Below are 24,763 nucleotides of genomic sequence, written 5' to 3'. Positions count from 1 at the left end.
AATTACTTTGCATTCACTTCATCTACTCACAAAGTTCCATACTTGGGTAGGTGGTGTGTCCTCTCCACACAACAAAGTTCCTTAAGGTCAGTGACTATTTCAGATCTGGGCTTTTCCCTTTGTCATTGCAGCCAGTGTAGAGGAAGTCTATAGGCTGATTATTTGTGAATGACATCCTAGGATCTGGAAGAGACCATAGAGGTTATAAAATCCAACCATCGCATTTTTTACAGGAGGAAACTGAGACCCAGAAAGAGTAGGTGGCTTGCCCATAGTCCCAGAGCAAGTAAGTGCTTTAGTCAAGATTCAGACCTAGCCTTCTTGACTCCCAGTTCACCATTTTATCCATAAACCCTTTTGGCAGTCTGCTGAAGGTTAGGGGCCACTTAACAAAAGACTATTTTCAAATACATACAATAAAATACATAGAATTACAAAGGAAGTCAATTATATTGAAATATAGTTCACAACCCCTCCCACAAAGATAGGACACAAGTCCCATGATCAGAGCCTTTGTGCCTATATTATGCTTCCTAATTACATGATGCATGCCGTGTGTATCCTCCCAAATGAATAAAACCTCCTTGAGAACAGGAACTGTTTTCATTTCTTTTTTTCTGCGCCTCTCCAGTATTTAACATTTTACACATTGAATTGCCAAATTGAATAGTCTTTTTTAAAAGCACTCATTGTTTAAGCTTAATTTGGTAAAAATATTAAGAAATCAAGTAATGTTTTTAAATATGCAATCACTACAGTTGAGTGAAACCAATAAAATGCCAGGGTTTTATATGAAATGAAGAAAAGTCTGAGTTTAGCTATAAGATATTAAAGGCTAATGCCACCTGTGACTAGCCACAGCACCAGGTACAGGAACCTTCGTATATGTATAGATTTTGTTTTCGACTTTTGTTTCTGAAGAGGACCAATGACATTGCAATGTAAAGGTCTGGGTATGGTATGATAAGTTGCGGGTTATCAGTCCAAAACAAGCTTGGAAGACTCTCCCACAGGTTGGGTACCTGTAGTTCATTAGAACATTTGGAATAGAGATGTCTCTGGACTTGTACCTCTCACTTGCTTTGTTCTACTGTGACTCTGCTTTGCTCATGGAGCACAGAGCTTTCTTTGATGTGGGCACACCATGCTGGGCAGTTCTGTGCCAGTGTCTCTCATGTCTAACAATTGATACCAAAGTTCTTCAGAGAGATCTTGATAGTGTCCTTGTATTACTTCTTCTGACCACCATGTGTGTGCCTGCCTTGTATGAGTTCTCCATAAAATAGTCTTTAGGTGATTATACATTTGGCATTTGGGCTTTGTGACCAGTCCATCAGAGTTGAGCTCTCTACAAAAGAGTTTGAATGCTTGGCAGTTAAGCTTGAAAAAGGACCTCAGCATCTCGTACCTTATCCTGCCAGGTGATCTTCAGAATCTTTCTAAGACAATTCCAATGGAAGCAATTCAGTTTCCTGGCATACAACAATGAAATCAAAACAACAGCTCTGTAGAATGTCAGTTTGGTGGGATGCCTAATATTTCATGTCTTCCACACTTTCTTTTGAAGCCTCTCAAACACTGAGTTAGCTCTGACAGTGTGTGCATCAATCTCATCATCTATGTGGACATCCCTCTAGAGTATACTGCCACAGTAACTGAACTTATCCACATCAAAGTTTCTCCACTTGCTGTAACCAAAGCATCACATATGGATGATGTGGTGCTGGCTGGTGGGGAACTTCCATCTTGGCATTGATTGTCAGGCCAAAATTAGCAAAAGTGACAGAGAATGATTCCACACTCTTGCATCTCCTCTCAGAGGCTTCATTGAGTGCACAATCATCTGTGAACAAAAGGTCATGCACCAGCTCTCCTTCCACTTTGATCTTGGCTTGTAGTTTTTTCAACTTAGTTTACCACCAGTGCAGTAGCTAACCTTGCATATGTAAATATGGACATAGTAAACCTTTCTGAATAATCCTGCTTTGGCAATAAGGATTCATCCAGCTTCCTGGTCATGAGAAGCAAAAAGGAGGAGTGTCATAGGAAGGGCAAGAAAGGCAAGAATCAACAGAGGTGAGGTTAAAATAAGGGTAGCATGAAGTCTCCTGAACAAATGGAATGGAATGTTTCAAGCAACTACGGGTGAGTGAGAAAAGGGCCTGCCGCCTCTCTAGTGATAGGGCTCTGAAGCTCCTTCTTCACGCACAGCATAAGGGATAGATATCTGGGTTTAGACTCAGGAAGACCTAGATTCAAACCCCACCTCTGGTATATTGGAAAAGGGAATGCTTGTGGTTTTATGTCTGGAGGACTGAATGAAAGGTAATGAAGATCTAGGTTCCAATTCAGCATGTTTTGTTAATAAGAGGACTGACTCAAATCCTGTGACTAGCTAAAAGGTAAAATTTGGAGTCAGGAAGACTTGCATTCAAATACCTACCTCCAGATTGCTGGATAAATGGCTGACTCAGATCCTGCTTCTGTTATAAGGGCTAGATAAGCTAGCCTGGGAGTCAGAAAGTCCTTGGTTCAACTCTCATCTATAGTATTTGAAAGTAATGTGAACATGGTCAATTGATTTATTTCAGTCTCAGTTGCTTCATTTGTAAAAGAGGAATGACAGTAAAATCTATCATTTCTGCCTCACTAGGTAGTTAAGTTCAAATAATATAATTTATGCAAAGTGTTTTACAAACTTTTAAAGCATGCTATATTAACAGTAGTTATTAGGGATGGTGATAATGATGACCCTAAGGAGACAAAGTAAGAAATGAGAGGAAAAAAGAAAGGAAGAAAAGTGTTTCTATAGCATCTACTATCTGCCAGGGACTGCGCTAAACACTTTTTGGGTTTTTTTTCTTTTTAACTTGACACTAAACAATACCTCAAGGAGGGTTTTATATAACTATGTCACAATTATAGAAACTCAGGCGAATAGAAAGTAAGTGACTTACTTGTGATCACAAAGCTACTGTCTGAAGGCAGGTTTGAACTGAGGCCTGAGATCATAGGATGTAGCCTAGAGTGCTGTGGTCCATGGGGTCACAAAGAGTTGGAAATAACTGAACAACTCAACAAAAACAACATAACTAGATCTATTCAGTGCTCCACCAGCTACCTCGGGAAAGACTGAAGTGGAATAGAGAGACTTGAAGCTTGGAAATAATCCAAAGATTAGAAGAAGAGGGAAAGTGAAAGATGTTTAGAAATTAAGTGTTTAGAATTTGACCCATTATAGCCAAGAGAAAGAAAGAAAATGGAAGAAAGGAGGGAGGGAGGAAGGAAGGAAGGAAGGAAGGAAGGAAGGAAGGAAGGAAGGAAGGAAGGAAGGAAGGAAGGAAGGAAGGAAGGAAGGAAGGAAGATAGGAAGGAAGGAAGATAGGAAGGAAGGAAAGAAGGAAGGAAGGAAGGAAGGAAGGAAGGAAGGAAGGAAGGAAGGAAGGAAGGAAGGAAGGAAGGAAGAAAGAAAGAAAGATAAGGAAGGAAGGAAGGAAGATAGGAAGGAAGGAAGGAAGGAAGGAAGGAAGGAAGGAAGGAAGGAAGGAAGGAAGGAAGGAAAGAAGGAAGGAAGGAAGGAAGAAAGATAGGAAGGAAGGAAGAAAGATAGGAAGGAAGGAAGATAGGAAGGAAGGAAGGAAGGAAGGAAGGAAGGAAGGAAGGAAGGAAGGAAGGAAGGAAGGAAGAAAAAAGAAAGAGAAACAAACAAGAAAAAAAACTTTCATGTTTGCTTGGAGAAAGTCAACATTTTTAATAGAATGGGTTTTCTGTTTTGTACATAAAACACTGGTGCAGCAGCTCCACAGTCTAAGTAAAAATGTTGGGAAGTCATGTGCTCAGTCGAAGAACACAAGTAAACCACTATAAGTCGTTGGTAAAGGTACTGATGGAGTATTATATGTGAAATCAATATGACATGAAGGATTTTTCTTTTAAAATAAAACGTATGTATTTTCTTTTTGATAAATTACAATGTAAAATCATTCTATGAAAATTTGTCTTATTTAAATGTTCAGTATCCTATAGCAGATTTCCCTACAACTGCTCCCTCTGTATTCTGTATAAGATGCGCCTAATATTAGGCAATAAAATAAAATAAAATAAATGTCTGGGAAATTGTGGAAAGAAACTGAGATCAGCATTTATACATGCTCCCAGAGCCAAAGGCTAATCGATGCTTTTAAAACGTGGCACAATCCCCCCCACTAAACTGCCATATTTACTGATTCCCTGTACATGACATTAATCTGCTTTTTCTATACCTGTTGCCCAGCCAGTCAGCCATTCCTAGAATGCTTTCTTTCCTCACCTCCACCTCTTCAAATGCCTACTTCTCTGCTCAGAGCACTGTTCCTTCTCCACCTCAAATTGCATTGCTTTGCACTTCCCATTTGCATATATTTTGCATTCACTTGTATGTGAACATGTTGTTCCCCACAAGGACAATGTAAGCTTCTATAGAACAGTAATTCTTTTCTTTTTTTTCTTTTATATAACCCCTCCCTAGCACAGAGCTGGCTCATGGTAGGTGCTAAATAAATACTTGTTGAAAAAAATGTGCATTCATCATCAATGGCAGGAAAAACATCTAACAATTGTATTAATCCAGAGTTGGAGCAAGATACCTGGGGCATTGTTAAGTACCAATTCATTAGAACCCTGAGAGTAGAGCTGGGATGGCCATTTGTTAGATAGGTTTTAAACAAGATTGATGTGAGGTCAGACAAGTCTACCATGAGGTTTCTTCTGTCATTGAAATTGTTTCTTGGAGGAATCCTACATGTTAGGGAATTCTGGAGAGAAAAAGAATCTGGCCTGGCAAGGGAGAAAAAATCAACCTATCTAGCAATGACTGAATTGGTCAAAAAAATAAGCATTTGGAATCCACTTCAGGTGATCTGTCAGAAATGGGGCAGAATGAGAGGTGAGGTGAGCACCTGGAAATGGAGCAGAGCATTCAGAAAAAGACTTTTAGAGTGAATACAGGAGATATCAATACTTGAAACTGGTGATAAGTTGGTTTGAGGACCTCAGTGGAAAGAACTGTTTCTCCCTAGAATCCTTCAGAGATGAGGATAGATTGCCTGTAGCCACAGTCAGTGAATTGAATGTGGTGTCCCAAGATACCCAAACTCAAGTCTGGCCAAGGTGATTCTCCGCCACAGTCCAAGAGTCTCAGTGGATCCAGTTTCCAGTTCTACCTTCTGAATCCAAATGGACAATGTCTAATATATCTTCCAAGTGACTGCCCTTTGGGGAAAAAATGGGAAGACCTAAATAAACTGATGGAAAGTGAAATGAGGAGAGCTAGAAGAGCACAACAATATTGTAAGGAAAATCAACTGAGAAAAACTTAGGAACTCTGATCAGTACAATGATCCACCATAACTTCAAAGGATTTAGGATTAAATATACTACTATCCTTCAGTAGAAAGAGAACTGATGGACTCAGGATGCAGATTAAAGCATATTTTCCCCTTTATTTGTCTTTTTTTTGTTTTTTTTTTTTTCAGGAAACAGCTAACGTGAATGACTAAATATGAATAATGGCTACCGTATTCTTGCTTTCTCAATGGGGGAAGATATGAAGGGAGGGAGAAAATGTGGGACTGAAAATAAAAAACAAAATTTAATTTTAAAAATGGACCTCCCTTCAAATACTTGACGACAGCAACTATGTCTTTCCTGATTTTTTTCTTTCACTTAACATGTCCAGTTCTTTGAAGGTTTCTCAAATGTATGGGCAGTTAGGATGTACAGTGGACAGAGTGCCAAGCCGGGCATGAGGAAAATTCATCTTCCTGAGTTCAAATCTGGCCTCAGATGCTTACTAGCTATGTGAACCTGGGCAAGTCACTTAACCCTATTTGTCCGTGTTTCCTCATCTGTAAAGTGAGTGGAAAAGGAAACAGCAAACCCCGTCAGTATCTTTGCCACAAAATCTCAAACGGAGTGATAGAGTTGGACACATATGAAAGGACTAAACAACCACATTAAAAATGATGTAAGCACAAGAAGCTTCACGATCATGGCTGCCTCCTTTGGAGACTTCCCACGTTATCAATGTTCTTTGGGAGATATAGCACCCCAAATATACACAACACTCCAGGTACAGTGTGACCAAGACAGAGGCTTTTTGGTAGGACAATCACTTCCTTATCCATGGAAGCTGTGCCCAGGACTAGAAAGCTCTTATTATATAAAATATCTTGTTCTATAATTTAGAAGCCCAGTTCTCCATTCTTGGCTTATCTAAATTGACAGACATGCTTAGGGTCCTCAAAAGAGTCATCTCCTTAATCTTGTCCTCAGCTCATAGTCAACCAGCTTCTCTGCCTGGGAGGGGGAGCATGGGAGGTTTGGGGTTACTGGTTAGATTTGGTCCCCTCCAACTGTTACTTGTTACTACAAAATAAATTATTTATTGCCTCCCCTCTCAGAGTATAAGCTCTTTGAGGGCAGGAGCTGGTTTGTTTCTGTTGCTGCTGCTTTGATTTCGTTTTTGTTATTAATCTGTTTTTTTTTGTGCACAGTCTAGCACAGTAGTTGGCACCTGGTAAGTGCTTAAAAAATATTTATTGATTGCTGCATTGTCACTTTATTTTGTGGTTCTGTTCTATTTTTTTAACCATCATTTTAAAATAATTGATGACCAAATATTTTTATATGTTCTTCTCCATCACTCAGATATATAGGCAGGACCATTTCCCCATGATAACTGAAGCCACCTATTAAATGAGCATATCCAGAGAAGATTATTTGTTACTACCCAGTTCCTTCATGTGTGCGTGATAATGTGCTTTAAAAATACATCTACCAAACTGTGCATTTTCTGAGGGTGTGATTACATGAATAATCTTGTCAGAAGAAAGCAGATGCTCCCTCTACCGCCCAACTCCTCCACCCTCCACCTCTGATCTTCCCACCCCCCACTGAAGCTACATCTTCTCCCTCCAAGTCATTGTTTGCTTGTACATGTGAGATAGAACCAAATGAAGGAGGTCAGATCATACGAACAGTGAAATGCGCAAGCATCATCCTGGAAACATCTGCATGAAGACTTCTCATCTCCTCTTGAAGTCTCCCTGCTCATGTCTACCTCTTTGGATTTTTCTAGAATTCTAAATATGGCTCAGAAGCTATATTCTACAGGAGATCTTTTCACATCCTCTCAGTTCTTAGTAATCTTTCTTTGAGATCACTTTTTTAAACTGTATTTATGTTTTGTACTTCTTTATCTGACACAAAATAGTGCTTAATAGTGTTCGTTAGTTGACTAATTGATTTCCTCTCTTGTTACCCACCCCTACCCTTCAGGGAAATGTAAGTTCCTGAAGATCAAGAATTAATGTTTTGGGGGTTTTTTTGTCTTTACATCCTCAAGGCCTAATGCCGTACACACAGGTGTTCCTTGATAAATATTCATTGAATAGAACGGAATGGAAAATAATCAAAAATATTGAAATGTGACAATGAAATATGCTAATTCTAATCATCTTATCCCTCAGTTATTATTAGCAGGACACTCCCACTGTCTCTCTGAAGAACTTTGGTATTGCTTATAAGACATGGGAGACGCTGGCACAGCACCACCCAGCACAGCATGCCCACATCAAAGAAGGAGCTGTGCTCCACGAGCAAAGCAGAATCGTAATAGCACAATGGAAACGTGAGATGCACAAATCTAAGGACATCTCCATCCCAAATGTTCAAATAGACTATTTGTGCCCAAGCAGTGGCAGAGTCTTCCCAATTCCTACAGGACTGATCAGCCATGGCCAAACACACTGAACCTTGACCCCAACGTCATGACATTATTGGTCCTCTTGGAGTACAAAAGACTAACAGTCATAGCAATCCCATTACCCTTGGCAGCTTGCTAGAGGGGCTGTCCCTTATCTGTCACTTTCAGTCACTCACTAGCTCTGTGTTCTTGGATAAGATATTTAGCCCTTCTGGGCCTCAGTTACTTGTTCTATAAAATAAAGTGATTAGGCTAGGTGATTTCTGAAATCTCCTCCATCTCTGAAATTTATACTGCAGTGGAAAGAGCAGCATTTTTAGAGACAAGAGTCCTAGGTTATAGATAGCTAGGTAGAGCAGTGGTTAGAGTGCTGGACCTGTTATCAGCAAGACCCTAGTTCAAATCTGGCTTCAGTAGCTGTGTTATACTGAGAAAATCATTTCATCATTATCTACCTCAGTTTCTCCATCTGCAAACTGGGGCTAATAATAGCACCAACATGCCAGGGCTATTGTGAGAATAAAATGATGCTGTTTCAGTTGTGTCCAAACTCTTCATGGCCCCATCTGGGATTTTCTTAGAAGAGATATTCTAGTAATTTGCCATTTCTTTCTCCAGCTCATTTTACAGATGAGGAAACTGAGGCTAACAGAGTTAAGTGACTCACCCAGCTAGTAAGTGTTTGAGACCAGATTTGAACTCATGAAGACGGGTCTTCCTAATACTGAGCCCAGTGAGCTGTCCGCTGCACCACCTAGCTACCCACTAAGGATAAACTGAGATAGTATTTATAAAGTGCTTTATAAATCTTAAAATGCTGCTTTTATTAGCTAGCATTATTATTATTATTTCTTACTAGTTCTGTGATCTTAGATAAGTCATTTCGCCTATTTAGACCATAAATTCCTCATCTATAAAAGGAAAAGTTTTAACTAAATGATCACAAATTCCCTTTTAGCTCAATGATCCTATGAAGAAAAGTGACTTCCAGCTGAGATTTACATGGCAAAGGGGCCCCTACTCATAGAAAAGCTGACTGAAATTTTCTGGGATGCATGGCCAGAGAAGGTTATCCCCTAGAAGTTCAAGGATGCCTCCATTGTCCATCTCTATAAATGTAAAAGAAATAGATTGTCCTGATGGGAGTGGGAGGGTGGGGGGTCTCTCTCTTAGTCACTCCTGGCAAAATTCTTGCCAGAGTCCTCCTTAATAGGCTGATCTTTCACTTGGAAGATGATCATCTACCCAAGAGTCAATGTGGCTTCACAGAGGACTGGGAAATGGTTGATCATGGTGTTTGTTGCCCAACAATTTCAGGAGAAATGGTATGAGTACAACTGAGGTCTATACACAATGTTCATTGACCTAATCAAGGACTTTGATACTCTCAACCATGACGGCTTGTGGAAGATCATGACAAAATTTACTTGCCATGTATTGTATGATAGCATGCTTACACAGGTTCTGAATAATGAACCAAACTTTTGAGCTTTCCCAGCCAACAATGAAGTGAAACAGGGCTGTGTGCTTGCTCCCATGCTTTTTAACATGTTTGCAGTGATGTTGTCAGATACCTTCAGTGAGGATAAAAGGGGAATAAATGTCAGATATCACACTGACTATAAATTATTTAATATGAAAAAACTGCAAGTCAAGGCTAAAGTGGAGGGAGTGTTGGTATGTGACTTTTTGTTCACAGATGATTGTATACTCAATGCAGCCTCTGAAGCTGAGATGCAACAGAATATGAACTGATTCTCTGTCATTTGTGCTAATTTTGGCCCCACAATGAACACCAAGAAAACACAGGTGCTCCACCAGCAAGCACCGCACCATCCAATACTGAATACTGTGGATAAGTTCACTTACCTTAGCAGTATACTTCCCAGTGGTGTACTCATAGATGACAAGGTTGACACACATTGCTGGAGCTAGCTGAGCGTTTGGGAGCCTATGGAGGAAAATATAAGTGAGAAGAGATATTAGATTGCCTATCAAAGTTAAAGTCTACAGAGCTATCGTCCTGGTCTCATTGCAGTATGCTTGTGAAATCTGAACAGTATACTGGCACCATGACAGGAAACTGAATTGTTTCTATTGGAATTGCCTTAGGAAGTTTCTGAAGACCACCTGTCAAGATAAGGTATCTGAAACTTAGGTCCTTTCTTGAAATGAAGTGCCAAGCATTCAAAATCTACTGCAGACAGCACCACCCCAGTGGATGGCCACGTTGTCTGAAGGCCAAAAGTACATTTGGCTAAAAGAATATATCAGAACTTACACAAAGCAAGGGCTCACACAGTGGTTAGAAGGAGTACAAGGACACTCTCAAGGTCTCTCTGAATAACTTTGCTATAAATTGTGAAACATGGGAGATATTGGCACAGGATACCCCAGTATGGCATGCCCATATCAAACAAGGAGCTGTGCTCTATGAGCAAAACAGAATTACAGTAGCACAAAGGAAACATGAGATGCACACATTCAGAGCCATATTCCTCCCAAATAGATAGTCATATGGATTATTTGTACCCACCTGTGGTAGAGCCTTCTGAGCTCCTACTCATCTGATCAGTCACAGTCAGAAACATTGACTTTGAAATAGTGATGTTATTTTAGCCCACTTTGGTAACAAAGAACAACCACCAGGTCTCATTTTAGCTAGATTTATTTTGTTTTGTTTTGTTTTACTTTCAATCCAAACTCTAACTCCCCAATTTTTCACCCACTCACTGCTCCTAGGTCTGTCCTTTGGGAACGAGTGTAAGTCATCTTTCACATGGCAGCCTTTCAGATACTTGAAGATAAATATCATGAACTCCCTCAAGCCTTCTCCTCTCCAGGATAAAGAGTCCCAGCTCCTTCAAGTAATTCTCATTTGGCACAGACCCTGCACAGACCCTTTGATAGACCCTTCACCATACTGACCACTCTCCTAAGGACATCCCCAGCTTATCACTGTACTTCTTGAAATGGACTGGACCATGACCATGCTCTTCACTGCTTTGCTACAGAGAAGCATACTGGTAGGGGTTGATGAAAGATAGTGGGGAAAAAAGGTTGTAAATTATCTACCATACATCAGCAACTGAAATTAATGATGATGGTGAAAGTTCCTCTTATTTTATGTTTCACTGCCTGTAAAGAAATATAAATGAGGATTCACAGCCAAACTGTGCCCTATAGCTAGTAATCTCAGCAGAACAGTAATGGACATTAAATATATAATTGCATGTGAAAATTGCTGGGCCAAATTTGTGATACTTACAGCAATAAATGAAATAAATGATTGCTCCAGGCACCCCAGACCCAGTCTACCACTGAATTAACTGCATGAGGCAGGACGAATTTTGAAAATTAAAAACTTAGCATTGACACAGAAAATCTCTTATTTTTAAAGTTTTCACTGATGAAAATTCCATCTCATTCCTCAGTAGTAGTCTCCAGTGTTTCATCAGCATTCAACCAAGGTCATGCTTCTTATTTCCTGCTCCAAAATGAACTAATTTCTAGCTTGGGAGTGCAAGAAGAAATAGCCACAGTCCTTCTCATCTCATAATCACATAACGTTTTGGAATAACAAAGCTGGAAAGAAATTTCTGAGGACATATAATACAGGATCCTTATGACCCCAAAATGGGAAGGGTTCCTCAGAAAATGGGGGGTTGTCCTTCACTAGAGATCTCCTAGGATATCAGATACTCATCCACTGTAGATATCATTCTACATTTACACAACATATTTGTTGTAGATATGACATTACAATTACATATTATTGCTAGTTTTGAAATTCTCTGATTTTATAGATGAGGAGAATAGGGTCCAGTGACATAAAGTTACTTACCTAAGGTCTTATAGTTAGTCACTGTCAGAATTATTCCTAGAATCCAGGTCTCCTACATCCTGGTCGATGTCTTTGCCCATTGTACTATAATAGTCTAGATATCCTTTATTGTATTGTAGTGAGGATATAATGAGATATGAATTGTCATATATTCCTTAGAATGATATTCGATAAGATAAAACAAGAGAAGATGAGATAAGATATAATTTTTATTAAGCTATCCCACTTACTGGGCTAAGCCACTGTTGTTATTGTTACTTTAATTACCTACAATGTGCTGAGGTCAATTTCACTTTCTTATTTTAAACCTGATATTGGGCAAAATATGTGGGTGGAAAATATGAAATCATAGGAGAGAATTGAGACTAGGGAATGTCAGTATAGTGGGTTCTCTATAGGAACATGGCAGTCCTAATAGGGTCAAACTGCCTCTTCTTTCCCCCCATTAGCTATCCTAAGACTTTAAATACCAAAGAGTACCCTTTGGGGCATGAGCAAGATCCAAGCAAGGACAATGATGCGTTAATAAAAGCCAAAGAATAAAGCTAGCTAAGGAGGCACAGCATAAAAGAGTCTTGATTCAGTACTAGAGGTAAATCCAAAGGCACAGAAAGCAGAGTTCCTAAGGTAAGGTAAAATGACTCTTAGACTGTGTGGATAATGTGGTTCCAAGTAGAGCTTGGTCAGCTTTCTTGTTGTACTCATGTCCTCCAATCTTTGTTGAGGGTGTAGGCAAGAAAGAGGTCAATTAGGTTAGAAAAATAAAACTGAAGTTACATGAATTAGCTAAATGAGAGTTGATGTTAGTCCTCTAAAGCTCTTTACTATGCTTTTAACAAGTCTGATGAACTATGCATGTGGGGTTTGAGTGATGGGAAATAACCATGCAATGGAAAGGAATGAAAATAACCAAAAGTCGGCATAGAGCCAAGAGACAGGCTGGCATGCACTCCTCTAGGTCAGAAATTCTTAACTTTTCTGTAATTGGTATCCCTTTGACAGTCAGGTAAAGTCTATGGATCATTTCTCAGAATAACATTTCCAAATGCATTAAATGAAAGAAGGAAGGAAGATCTACAAATTCCAACTTTTTCCTTACACATAAACCATCTATTTGCTCATGCAGGCATATTTTGTCTTTATATGTACAATATCTAGCATAGTTTTTGACACATAGCAGGTACTGAAATACTTATTGCACTGAGTAGAATTGAGTCCAACTGAATTTACAGTGTTTTATAAACCTTAAAGTACTTTATAAATGTTGACTATCATCACTGAATCAGAGTAAACTCTGTGTGGAGTTCATTTTTGTAGAGACCTAGTCATGTACACTCCTCAGGCCATTTGCATAGGCACCTAACCATAATCACCTTCAGTAGTGTTCAAAACCAGACAGAGAGTAATAGAGAGGATAATGAAAGCAGAAATATTTATTTATATGGAATGGTCCCATCATAGCAGTCACTTAATAAATAAATACCAGTCAACCAAATTCACAACCAAAAACAACTTATATTCTGAAAACTTATATTCTGAAAATCACTTTAACATTATCTCATGAGTTTCACAATAGTCCTCAAAGTAAGTAGGTATCATACATATCATTAGCCTAAGGTTTCCAGGCAAATAAGTAGAATGGTGAAACAGGAAGAGCACAGTGTGGTTGGTTTAGGTTCGGAGGTCATGGATTCAAATTTTGCCTCTGTTGCTGTCTTTTTTTACAGGTAATTTCACCTAACTTCCATAGGCTTCAATTTTCTGCAAAATGAGTATATTGGTTTTCAAGATTTCCCTCCAGCCCTAAATCTATGACTTCATTGTAAGATAATGTCCTTTCTTATCCAGACAATTTTACTACCAGAAAGGGACAGACACAAAAGACAGTTGTTAAATAAAAATAAGTAAGAAAACAGCCCACAAAGAAAAATCACTGAATCAGAGTTGAGGTAGCCAATGTGTCCTGTTTCCCAGCATCTAATTTACAAAATAAGGTTGATACCTGGGAAATCCCAATACCCACATCTATTTGGCAGCCATGAGACAAATGGATACTGCCTAATTATGACTTGATTGTCAAGAATATACATTTTTGGTTTCTCACCATGAGGTAGAGATGAGTCACTTCACACATGATATCCAATAAGATTGGTGAAGGCCATATCTCTGAGATAGACCATAAAGTTGGGTCAGAAAAAAATACTCCAGTCAGGTCTTAAAAACAAAAAAGATAACTCCTCAGAACCTGAACTGCCACCTTCTGCTTAGAACTAGAAGAAGAAAAAATGATTTTCTACCTACTGCTGGGAACTAAACTGGGCTTAGAGTTCAGAGAAAAACCGAGTTTATAGCAGAGCTGAGCTTAGCCAAGAGCCAAGAGTTGAGGAGAGACCTTGGGGCTTGCACTGCCACCTATTGCCTGAAAATTCCTTGAATAAGAGGTAGACTTCGAAAAGCTCTGCAGGCCCCAGACTTAGGGTTTCTTTTTTTTTCTGAAAGAGCATTCATACTACCAGAGAATCTAGACAAGGGAGCAGAACTGGAAAAGTCTTACAGATATTATGCTTAGGGCTCTCTATTGCTGAAAAATATTAAAATATTAATTAACACTCTTCTAACGCTCTCTTTGCCTATCCCATTTATTACAAAAATACATACTCATTCATCTGAAATATCAAATGAGCACACCTGAGCATACCAGAAAAGAAGAAAATCAGGCACAGTAGTGAGCAAGGAAGTCACTTCCTCTAGCAGTAGAGACCCAGAAGAGTTGCAACCAACAGAGTTGTTCCACCCACAGTGAACCCACTCAATACCCGTGAGTGTAATTTAGATCATTTCTGAAGGTAAAAAATGTCCCGGTTGGTTGTCTTAGGTTGTGAGTTGACCTTGGGCACATGCATTTCCTACTCATGTACCTCTTCGCTGTAGCTCTCTAAGCTTATGCTTACTCTCCAATCCATAGATAATGTTTGCATTAGTAGGAGGTGTCACAGGTTTACAAGTAGAATACTATGTGATAATTATTCTTCCTTTGATCTCCATTTGGCAAATGTTTTTCACTAAAAGCTAATATAGACATCTCAGCTAGTGTGTTGCATGGGAAGCATACCATGGAGGCTCAGGAGTTACAGTATAGTCAAAGTATATAGTATATAGTAAGAGTATATTCTCCCCATCAAGGTTACCCTGGGATCCTGAGGTAGTGAGCTGTAACAGTTGGAAGGAAGGAAGGAAGGAAGGAAGGAAGGAAGGAAGGAAGGAAGGAAGGAAGGAAGGAAGGAAGGAAGGAAGGAAGGGAGGGAGGGAAGGGAAGGGAGGTAAGAGAAGGGAGAGGAGGGAAGGACGGGAGGGGAAGGAAGGCAAGTGGAGGGAAGGGCCACCAAACAATATTCCACTTATTTCCTCATAGAATCACAGAATGCCTTAATAGTACGCCTTATACTAAAAAAGAATGGTACTCCAACATCATGAAGAGTGATTATCTCTCTGCTTGAAGATCTCTAATGACGAGGAGTTCATTCCCCCGACGCAGCCAATTCTATTTTGGAATGACTCTAATTGTGAGGAAATGTTTCCTGAGAGGTACCTCCATCCACTTCTTCCAAATCTGAAATAATATGGCCTTTTATATTTAGGTATTAATTTGTAACTTATTGTGGTAGGTTGTATAAGATGTTGTTCTACACTAAACCAGTTTTTCTTTAAACTGTTTTCCAATTTTCCTAGCAGTTTCTGTGAAATAGTGAAGCCTTTCCCAATAATTTATGTTTTCCTTGTTTATTCATTTGTTGTTTTTTTTTTCATATTTAAGCCAGTACCAAATAGTTTTGGTAAAAACTGCTTCACGGTGAAGTTTGTGGTCTGAAAGTGCTGTTCTTCACTCATTCTTATTTTCTATTACTTTCCTTGAGATGTTCAATTATTTATTCTTCCAAGAATTGTATTTCCCTTCTTTCTAGAAACATGAATATTTTCTATCTATCTCGGAAGATGTCCTCTGAATATTTTTTTTTCAATGTGCAGACTTTACCATTTTACGAGTCAGGTTCTACACTGGAAAATAAGTAGAAGCCTCTTTTTTCATACACTAATCTCATGCCAGAGTAAATAAATGAGTTGCACTTGTATTCCAAATTAGACATGTCTAATGATGAGCTGAAAGATCCTTTAGGTTGGGTGCATTGTTTTGTCAAGTGTGATATAGGTGAAGCTGTCTTCCATGACCTTTATAGTACATGAAGGTGAAGGCCACAGCTAAAACAAAGGGAAAATTTTAGTTAGTTATCTTTTCAGCATTGCACCTGTTGCTGGACTCCTGGTGTTTATCTCCACTTAATATATACTGTCTAATGACACAGTGCATAAAAAGCCGTACACATTAAAAGACCATAATTATTGCCCTTCTCTCTGTTGCTACTCTCCTCTCCTCTGAGGTTGATTTAAATACAGAATGAATTGGAACCCAAAATCATGAGTTTGCTTGGCAAATATTAGCCTAGGACAGCAGCTGGAAATAAAAGTGATGTCTCTGTCAAGGGATCATCTAGTGTGTTCATTAAGATACATCTGTCACCAAAAGAGAAAAACGATGGGTTTCATAGACATGAGTTGATGTCAAATAATTCATTCTTTCTTCATGAATTCAACAAACATTCATCCAACTACTTACTAATATATAAGCAGTGTGGGGGACTGACAAAAGAGCCCTCCTTGGAAAGCTTTCATGCCCTGTCTCTGATTCTTGCAGCCCACTTGATATCAGGCAAGTCAAGGAAGCTCTCAGTAACTCAAGACTCTCAGAGAATCTAAATTGCAGATGAGTTGCTGATCTACATTGGTAGAAGCAGTTTCCTCAATGGGATTTTCTTACACAAATGATGTCATAACTTTATTTTTTTTATTGTAAGCACTATGCTAGACTCAGTGAATACTATTTTTCTTTTGTGTTGGGACTGGAAGCTCAATTCCGTGTGGACGGTCTCGGGCGGGTAAAAGTGGGACTTCTAAATCTTAGAGTCTTACGAGGCCCTCCATGAACAGCGGGGATTCGAGAAGGTTAGACTGAGCTAGCTCGGCTAGCTCGGGTATTTCCGCCTCTCCCCGGGAGATACGTGATGGGTAGAGTCTCCCTGCCCTCGAGATCGTCCCGGATTGGAGCACACCTAGTTACCTAACAGCATGGTATTGAGATGCAAACTGTGTGGCTGAAGATTAAGTAGGATTGAGGAAGCCTGAAAGCTCTCTCTTAGCACGTGTGGAGCCAAAGAGGATAGTAGGGCTCCGCTTCTTTTCTTTCCTCTCTCCCCTCCCCCTCTCTCCCCGCTTGTACTTCTACTTCCAATCCCTTAAGATCTAGCCTCCTTAGGAAATCTCCCCCTCTTCCTCCTAAGGAAGATCGCCCTGCACTTGTAACCGAAACCCTGTAATAAAGCTCAACCCCTGTTCGACTCTGGAACGTCCTTTCTCTCATACGTTTATCCAGTTTGGCCAACCGAAGACCTGGGACAGGTAAGAAAGACTCGGGTAGCCCAATACAGGCCTCTAGGCTTGGCACTTTTGGTCTTTAAGTCTCTCACACTTGAAAAGATGACATGCGTAAATCAATTGTTTAACTAATGCTTAATGGTTTGGAGTGGATAGCTTGGGAGTTCGTTTAGCCCAATTTTTCCCAACACACCCAACAGGGAGTCCATCAATCTCTGTCAAATTCAGACAGATGTCTGTGTCAATTACAATACTTAATGAGTAATCACTTCACAGAGTGATGGTGAGCAGTCGGGTTGATTGTACATCAAGTTTTCCATGATTCGCCCATTTGCTGGGACTCTTGTACTCCCACGTTACTTTGAGAGTTTTGATGCAATTGTTTCAGTCCTGAGATCTTCCAGTGGTGATCACCTGCTCTTCTGCCATTTTAAATCTGAGTACTGTCTGAGGTTAAGTGATGAGGCAGGAATTCAACTTAAGTCTACCCAAAATCAAGTCTGGTTCTTTAGTCCTTCCATCATGCTGTTTGTATGTATTTTGTGCATATTTTATATTTGTTGGAATGAATGTAGGAATGAATGAATGAAAAAAACATTCCTTAAGAGCTTAGTATAATCAATGAACATTAAGGATGCACCTTGTGACAGACATTGGGCAAAGCCCTGGAGTTAAAAATAAGGAAAAGAGACATTCCATAACTTCAAGGAACTTACAACCTAATGGGGAAAGACAACACCCAACACGAAGCTGGAAAAGGGTTCACAGAGTCAAGACTAAGCAGAGCTGCTGGTGGAAAATGAAGTGTTTAACTGGAAAGTTTTGAGACCTCTATAAAGCAAGGCTTTGGGAGAAGTTTACTTTTAAAAAGTTTATAAAGTTTATACAGTGCATCAAGCAATGGTGGAGTTTACAATTATACAAATAGCGATAGTCTCTGCCCTCAAAGTGTAGATCTTTTAATAGGAGAAAACAACACATATAAGGGAGAGGGAGTCAGAGCAAGATGTTATGGTGTGGAAAGTTTCAGGATTCAGAAAGTAGAATGACATACACTTTCGATTAACAATAGTAATATTGATTTACTTACGGTTCTAGGAAAGAAGGAAATAGGAAAGAAGGTTTAGGACTGGCTCGATATAGTATATCATGTGAAATATTAATCAGGAGTTGGATTAAGGAGAGATACCCAGGTAGGGTCAGAATTCAGGATTTGGAAGAGGGTTAGTTTTTCAGGCCCTGATCTGAGGTCCAAGCATTCATTAGTAGGGCAATTTGCCACAAGATCTTAGGGAGCGATGTTAATGTCTTTATAGATTACTCCATCTCCATAGATTTTAAGTGCCTTGAAAATCACATTATTTTTCTCACTCCCTAATTCCAGCCCCATGTCACTAGGTAACTAATAATCTCTTCACATATAATGTATCATAGGCTTCATAAATTTATTTTGTTCAAAACACAACCTATGTTTCCCTAAAAATGTAATTTTCTTTTTAACTTTCTATTTCTGTCCAGGATTCCCCCGTCATTCCAATCCCTAAGGTTTATAAATTATAAGTCATCCTTCCTCTTCTGGAATACTACTTTGCCATGCAGGAGGGGCTTGCATAGCTCAATGAAATTATGAGAAGAATGGGGCATGGCAGAGAGTTCTGACAAAAGGTAATCCACTGGAGAAGGAAATGGCAAACCACTCCAGTATCTTTGCCAAGAAAATCCCTTAGAGGGTCACTGGAAGATGAGCCCCTTGGGTCAGAGGGTATCCACATACTACTGGGGAAGATCAGAGTACGACTCCAAGTATCTCCAGTACTAATGAAGCATCTGGGCAAAAGCTGAAAGGAAGCTCAGTTGCAGATGTGTCTGGTGATGAAAGGAAAGTCTGATACTGTAAAAATCAATATTGCATAGGAACCTGGAATGTAAGATCTTCAAGCCAGGATGAGCTGGGTGCATTCAAAAAGGAGATGGAAAGATTAAACATCAGCATCTTGGGTGTCAGTGAATTTAAATAGATAGGAATGGGTGAAATTAATTCAGGTGATCACCCCATATACTACTGTGGGCAAGAATTCCTTAGAAGAACACAGTCAATAAAAGATTGAGAAAAGCAGTACTGAGACATAATAACAATAAAGACAGAATGATATCTGTTCTAATCCAGGGCAAACCATTCAGTGTCATAGTAATACAAATCTGTTCTCCAACCAATGATGCCAAAAATGACAAAGTTGATCCGTTCTATAAAGACCTGCAATATTTTCTCGAAATAAAACAGATAAAAAATGTTACATTCCACATAAAAGACTGTAATGCTGATATAGAAAATCAAAAGATAATTACAATGACAGGGAAGTTTGGCCCCAGTGCACAAAATCTAACTGATAGAGTTTGGCTGAGATAACTCCCTGGTCATAGCAAACAACGTTTATCAACAACTGAAAAGATGATGCTAAATATGGGCATCATCAGGTGGTCAATATCGAAATCAGATTAATTATATACTTTGCAGTCAAAAGTGGAGAAGCTATATACAGTCATTTAAAACAAGACCTGGACCTGATTGGCTCAAACCATGAGATTCTTATTGCAAAATTCAGACTTAAATGGGAAAAAAATAGGGAAAACCATCGGACCATATAGATATGACCTAAATAACATCCCTTATGAATATGAAGTGAGGTGATAAATACATTTAAGGGATTCAGTCTGGTAGACCAAGCACCTAAAGAACAGTTGGTCTGCGATATTACACAGGAGGAAGCAGCAGCAACAGCAACAAAACTCCAGAAATAAAAACAGAAGAGCACAAAGCCAAATGACTATCTGATGAGGATAAATATGAATAGGTGAGGAAAGAAGGAATGCAAAAGGGAAAAGATAAAGGGAAAGAAATACCCAACTGACTGCAGAATTCCAGACAATAGATAGGAGAGATAAGAAAGACTTCTTAAATGAGCAATGCAAAGAAATCAAGGAAAACAATAGAATGGGAAGGATAAGAGATCTATTCAGGAATGTTAGAGAAAACAACAGAATGCTTCATGCAAAAAAAATGACATGATAAAGGTAAAAACTGTAGATGGTAACAGAAACAGAAGTGATTAAGAGATGGTAAGACTATACATAACTATACAATTAGTTTTAACATCACAGATGGACACTAGGGTGTGGTGACTGATTTAGAATATCTTAAAGAATAAAGCCAAGGGAACTTGGGAAGCATTGCTAACAATAAGGTTAGTAGAAGTGATTGTTATAATTCCAGCTGAGCTATTTAAAATACTAAAAGATGATACTGATGAAGTGTCACATTCCATATGCCAGCAAATTTGGAAAACTCAACAGCAGTTAATTGGAAAAGATTCGTTTATGCCCCAATTCTAAAAAAGGGCAATATCAAAGAATGCTCAAATTGCTAAACAATTGCACTCATTTCACATGCCAACAAGGCTATGCTTAAGATTGTGTGAGCTAGGCTTAAGAATATGTGAACCAAGAATTAGTAGAACACTGGTTTTCAAAGAGGCAGAGAAACTAGAGATGACATTGCCAACATTTGCTGAATTAGAGAAAGCAAGGAGTTCCAGGGAGAAAAAAATCTACTTCTGCTTCACTGACTAAACTAAAGCTTTTGATTGTGTGGATCACAACAAAATGTGGCAAGTCTACATAGAGATGGGAGTATCAGATCATTTTGTCTCCTGAGGAACTTGTATGCAGGTTGAGAAGCAACAGTTAGAACTGAACATGAAACAACTGGTTTAAGATTGGAAAAGGAATATGACAAGACTGTAAATTATCACACTTACTTAACTTATACACTGAGTGCAACGTGTGAAATACCAGACTGAACAAATCAAAAACTGGAATTGCAGTTGTCAGGAAAAATGACAGCAGAGCCAGATAGGCAAATGAAAGCATGGTGATGGCAGAAATTGAAGAAGAATTAGGAAACCTCCTGATGAGGATGAAAGAGGAGAGTGGCAACTGTTTCCATCACTTCCTGGCAAATGGAGCAACAGGAAATGGAAGCATTGTCAGATTTTATGTTCTTGGGACTCAAAAATCACTATAGATAGTGACTATAAGTCAGGAAATTGAAAGATTCTTGCTCCTTGGAAGGAAAGCTATGTCAAATCTGGACAGCATACTAAAAAGCAGAGACATCACCTTGGCAACAAAGATCCATATAGTCAAAGCTATGATTTTTTTTTCCTATTAGCAAAGTTGGTTGGTTAGTTATTGTCCTTGTTCTCGAAGAGGACCAAAATGACATCCCTATAATAAGCAAGAACAACTCTTGTTGCAAGAGAACTCAACAGGTATCTCAACCAAACAACATCTCTGAGTGAAACAAGGCTAGCAAATGAAGGCCAGCTTACTGTAGTCACAGCTGGATATACATTTTTCTGGAGTGTCCACAGTGAAAGAGAGAGCTGTGAATATGGTGTAGGTTTTGCAATCAAAACTGAACTAGTCAACAAGTTGGTATGCCTACCAAAAGGAATAGTGATGTATGGCTGTGAGAGGTGCACTCAATGCCACAGAATCGATGCTTTAAAATTACAGTACTTGGAGAAGACTTTTGAGAAATCCTTGAGTAGGAAGGAGTTAAATCAATCAATATTTTTAGAAATAAGGAAAATTAAAGTAATTCGGACTTTTCACTGGAACTTGGGAAGTTGGGAGTCACAGCGTCTAAAGTGTTGTACCTGGAGTCAGGAAGAGAACTTCCTGAGTTCAAATCTGACTCCAGACGTTTGCTAGCTATAACCCAGGGCAAGTCATTTAACCCTGTTTGCTTTAGCAATAGCCTGCTGGTTGATTTTCTTGACTCAGGCCTCTTCTTATTTCAGTTCATCTTCCATTCAGATGTCAAACTGATCTTCCTAACAAGCAAGTATAACCATGTCTCTTCATTATTCAATCATTCCCAATGTTCCGTATCACTTCTAGAATCAAATATAAAATCCTTCATTTTGTATCCCAAACCTGTCGTAACCTAGCCCTCTCATATCTTTCTAGTTTTCTTATACCTTACACCTGTCCACAGACTCCTCAAGCCAGTGACATGGGCCTCATTGCTGTTCCTCAAATAACATTCTTCCTTTCCAGACTGTGAGCATTTTCACTGGCTTTCTCCCATGCCTAGAATTCTCTCCTTTCTCATTTATACTCCTAGCTTTCTTGGCTTCCTTGAAGACTCCTTTGCAATTCCACTTTTTGTGGAAAAAAACCTTTTCCACTTCAGAGAGGCCCGGAAAGACTAATATGAACTGATGCTGAGTGAAAGGAGCAGAACCAGGAGAACTTTGTACACGGCAACAATCACAGTGTGAGAGGAATTTTTCTGGTAGACTTAGTCCTTTACGGCAATGCAAGGATCTAAAAAATTCCCAATGGACCCTTGAGGCAAAATGCCTTCCACATCCAGAGAAAGAACTATGGAAGTCAATTGCAGAATGAAGCAGACCATTTTCTTTTGTATTCTGTTTTATTTTGTTTTATAATTTCTCCCATTCATTTTAATTCTTCTATGCAACATGACTAAGGTGAAAATGTATTTAATAGGAACGTATGTGTAGAACCTATATAAAATTGTATGCCATCTCAGGGAGAGAGTGGGGAAGGAGAGGGAAAAAGGAGAAGAAAGGGGAAAACAATCTAAGATCTATGAAAGTGATTGTAGAACACTGAAAACAAATAAAATAATTTAATTTAAAAAAAAGAAACCTTTCCTAGTTCTTAGTTTTGATGCCTTCTTTCTGGGACTCCCCTTAGTTGATCCTGTATATATTTTATTTATACCTAGTTTGAATGACATGACCCCCAACAGACTGGGAACTCTTTGAGACTGGAACTATTTTTTGCCTTTCTTTGTATCCCCAGTGTTAGTCAGATAATACTTGTTAAATTACCTACTATGTATCATGAAATCTGTTAATCACTGGGGATACAAAAAAAGGCAAAAAAAGAGTCCCCACTCTCAAGGAGTTCAGGCTAATGGGAGAGATAATGTGTAAATAACCAAAAATGGCGATTATTAATAATATTCTTTATATAGCACTTTAAGGTTTATAAAAAACTATATTAATTTCATTTCATTTTTTAAATGATGCAAATTTCAAAAAACCATTAAAGGGTTAAAGAAAGTAGATTGGGGAGAAGTAATTCTTTTTTTTTTAAAGCAGCAGTGGGCCAAACAAGTTTGGGAACCTCTGCTATGGATTATGAATTCTAGCAAAGAGAATAGGGGAAAAGGAGAAATGCTCAGGGCTCCATTTTACCATTCAAGGAAGCAGGTCACATTGCAGTCTGTTTTCCTTTAATGTAACTCTCTGATCAAGACTAGGATAGGGGTATCTAAGTTTGGTCATCTGTAAACATTTCTATTTTGGATTCAGCAAAACCACAAATGCACCTTGTCCCTAGAACGTTTTTCTTTCATTTTTAAAGCCTTATGTAAACATTTACATCAACTCCAGATTGATTTATACTTATCTCAATCAAAACTTTGCCCAGCCTGGCTCTGGTTGTCCTGAAATAGCATTGAACAAACCACCCTTTGTGAATTCCCCGTGACATCTAAAATACCTCTGAGGATTCCGTTAGAAAACTTTTCTGAGAAGTGTACAGTTGTATTTTGCCAAAAGCAAAAGTTTAAATTCCAATAAGCTCCAATTCCATTTGAAACGTATGACTCTACCTGAGTACAAGTGGTGGAGACAACCTCATCAAGACCTTCCATTCCAATGATTCTAAGATCTGCCATCACCTCTAATCTGGATCATTATAATAAGCTCTTAATTGGTCTCCCTGCCCTGTATCTTTCTCCTCTCCAATCCATCCTCCCCTCAAATGCCAAACTGATATTCCAATTGGACCATTTCAATCTGTTCTTCAAAATTCATGGGAACAGACTTTTAGAGCGTGAAGAGATCTTAAGATGATTGAGTCCCCTACCCTGCCTCATCTTAGATGAGAAGATAAGAGAATGTGACTTGGCCAAGACCACACAGGCATAAAGGACAGAGTTGATTTAAATGAACTCTCTGGTTCAAGATATAACTCTTTCCATTGCAGAACATGGTATAACTCCATTTGGCCTCTAGTATAAAATACAAAATCCTTAACCAAGCATTTTAAGGCCTCCACAATCTGGTTCTCACCTACCTTTCCAATCTCATTTCATGACTCCTTGTCATACACTCTCTTTTCTTCATTCATTTCAGTTGTGTCTGACTCTTCATGACCCCATGGACCATGGTGTCCATGGGGTTTTCTTGGCAAAGAAACTGGAATGATTTACCATTTCCTTCTTCAGCTTATTTTACAGATGAGGCAAACAAGGTTAAGTGACTTTCCCAAGGTCATACAGCTGGTGAGTATCTCAGGCTGGATTTGAACTCAGGATGATGAGTCTTTCTGACTCCAGTTATTTAGCTATTCCCAATACCCAATATTCTATCCTTTATCTCCCACCATCCACCACTCTCCCTCCTCACCTTTAGAAGCAGTACCTTCCCCCGAAGCAGAGTTCAAGTGCCACCTTCTACAGCCAGGCCTTTCCAGAACTCCTCCCTTCATAAAATGTTTGTATAATTTTGTCTGTACTTTGTATTTAACAGTCCTCACTGCATGTACTAGGCAACCCCACCATTCTAGAATATAAATTTCTTGAG

At 39.0% G+C, this 24,763-nt stretch overlaps 1 long non-coding RNA gene across 3 annotated transcripts in view; it reads right to left on the bottom strand.

Annotated features, from left to right (window-relative positions):
- LOC140524233 (uncharacterized) overlaps nucleotides 1–24,763 on the bottom strand; it is a 58,041-nt gene that overhangs the window by 17,319 nt on the left and 15,959 nt on the right. For all 3 annotated transcript variants that reach the window (XR_011973629.1, XR_011973633.1, XR_011973647.1), the window contains 2 exons: nucleotides 9,614–9,695; nucleotides 43–183 (listed from right to left, as the gene is read on the bottom strand). This is a non-coding gene — a long non-coding RNA (uncharacterized lncRNA). The remainder of the gene's footprint in view (nucleotides 1–42; nucleotides 184–9,613; nucleotides 9,696–24,763) is intronic.

Source organism: Notamacropus eugenii, chromosome 1 (assembly GCF_028372415.1).
Source record: "Notamacropus eugenii isolate mMacEug1 chromosome 1, mMacEug1.pri_v2, whole genome shotgun sequence".
Classification (NCBI taxonomy): Eukaryota; Metazoa; Chordata; class Mammalia; order Diprotodontia; family Macropodidae; genus Notamacropus; species Notamacropus eugenii.
This window is presented reverse-complemented; position numbering and strand designations above follow the sequence as displayed.